Source organism: Montipora capricornis, chromosome 7, assembly GCF_036669925.1.
Source record: "Montipora capricornis isolate CH-2021 chromosome 7, ASM3666992v2, whole genome shotgun sequence".
Taxonomy (NCBI): domain Eukaryota; kingdom Metazoa; phylum Cnidaria; class Anthozoa; order Scleractinia; family Acroporidae; genus Montipora; species Montipora capricornis.
In genome coordinates, this window is record NC_090889.1 from 48,429,338 (window position 1) to 48,431,837 (window position 2,500).

Here is a 2,500-nt window from a genome sequence, read left to right on the forward strand (position 1 = left end):
GAACCATCGGATGGTGAAATATCTCCCAAGAAAACCCGGACGAACAAGCATAAAAAACGCAAGTAACTGTTGTGAGTGTAATTTTGATAACCTGCCCGATTTATCTCTAACTCATATTTATGTTTCAAGCTAAATTAGTCACTCTAAACATCCGAGGGTTTGGCAACGGGTCCAAACAACAGTTGATTTTTGATTTTGCCAAATCTACGCGAGCAGATTTTATTTGTTTACAAGAGACTTTGCTTTCACAACACAATGCAATTAATTCCTTGCGAGCAAAATGGCCTTCCGCGCTAGGTAAACAAGGTGGCGTAGCGATTTTGGTCGCCAAAAATTCATGTTTTAACGTTCTTACCTGGTCAAAAGATACATCGGGCAGAGTTATCAATCTGTTAGTAAAAGTGGATAATTTACGTTTTAATGTTTTGAATATTTATGCTCCCACCAATCCTACTGAGCGAAAAGTTTTCCTTGAATCTCTGCCAAATTTTTTCATGCCTAATTCCTCGAGGATCATCGCCGGTGATTTTAATTGTTATGAATGTGATCTTGATAAATTCGGGGGAAATTCCTCACTCTCTGCTGACCTTACCGATTTTCGTGTCACTCACCAGTTAATTGATTCTTGGCGTGTGAAACACGCCAGAATGGCCCAGTGTACCTGGTTTAATTCGACTAAAACTATCGGATCAAGGCTGGATAAATTTTTTATTACAAAGGATTTAAGTCCTAACATTAATTCGTGCGAAATTTCTCCCTGTGTTTTTTCGGATCATGATTCTGTTTTTCTCTCACTTGACTTAGCACATGTTCGTTCTCACGGTCCAGGAATTTGGTGTCTTAATTCCACTCTTTTAGAAGATTCCGAATTTTGTCGTTTAGTTTCATGTCTGATCCGAACTCATCTTGAATACAAGGAAACCTTTCCGTCCCTGCACGATTGGTGGGATTTTCTTAAACAATCCTTGAAAATCGAAATGATCAAATTTAGCAAAGATAAACAGCGTAGATTAAACTCTGATAAAGTGCGAGCTGTCAATCAACTCACAACCGCAAAACAAACATTGATTAATCGGCTTAAATATGAGATAAAATGTTTTTCTATTAACTATTCACGGGAGAAGTGGTATCACTTCTCTTGTGAAAAGATCCGAACGATCAATCGTTTGAGCCTTTTAAAGCGCCAACTTGCTGCAGGAAACCCAACTGTTAAGTCTGAGATTTTCCATTTGGAATCCTTCTTGAAGCAACTTTTTGATTGACAGTTAGAGGGCTCGAAAATTAGGAGTCGTGTTGAATGGCTTGAAGAAGGTGAAACTCCTTCTAAATATTTCTTATGTCTCGAAAATGAACGGTATGCAAAATCTTTTGTTTCATCGGTATATAATTCGGCTGGAGTGGAAGTTTCCTTTCTCCCAGAAATGATAGCAGCCCATATGGTCTTCTATACTGATTTATTTTCTCGTGGAAACATTGATTTAAAATCGCAGCAAGAATTATTTTCTCATGTTACGTCACGCCTGAGTGAAGCTGAATCACCCTCTTGTGAGGGTCCTTTGACGCTCGCAGAGGTGTCGGAAGCACTCCAGCGTTCAAATCGGAATAAATATCCGGGTGCTGACGGATTAACTGTCGAATTTTATGCTCATTTTTGGGAGAAGTTAGGATCACTTTTAGTTGATGTTTTTAACTAAGATCTTGCGCGGAGCGAATTACCCGATTCAATGAAGGCAAGTGTTACTCGCTTAATTCACAAGAAAGATGACAAACGTAATCTTAAAAATTGGAGGCCGATTTCATTATTGAATGTCGATTATAAAATCTGTTCGAAAGCTGTGTCTATTCGTTTGGCTGGTGTGATTGGATCTATTGTAGATCCTGATCAGACTTGTTCAATCCCAGGTAGATCAATTTATGCTAATCTCGCTTTATTACGTGACACACTTGCCTTTATTGAACGTACTGGCGAATCTGGTATCCTGCTTTCCCTGTATCAGGAGAAAGCCTTTGATCGCGTAGATAGATCGTTTTTGATAGATTTATTTGAACTATTTGGCTTCGGTCCATGGTTTCGGACAACCATTGCGACCCTATATAATGGGGCGTATATGCAGGTCCTAGTTAATGATTTTTTTATCTGACTCAATCCTGTTAGAAAGGGGTGTCAGACAGGGCGATGCCCTGTCTCCAATGTTATATGTACTATGCGTGGAGGTCTTAGCTTGTAAGATCAGAGCTTCCCAGAACATTGAGGGCTTTCTCCTCCCAGGTGCGAGGGGATTACAGTTTAAGGTCTGCCAGTATGCAGACGATACAACCGCTTTTGTGAAAAATGAGACGTCTTTGGAAGCGCTTTTTGACGTTATTGCCGATCTCGAACGTGGCTCTGGTGTAAAAGTTAACTGATCAAAAGCTGAGGCCCTGTGGCTGGGGACCTGGAAAGACAGGACTGACGAGTCACTGGGCCTCATGTGGGTAACTTGGTATCTTTTTTGGATCA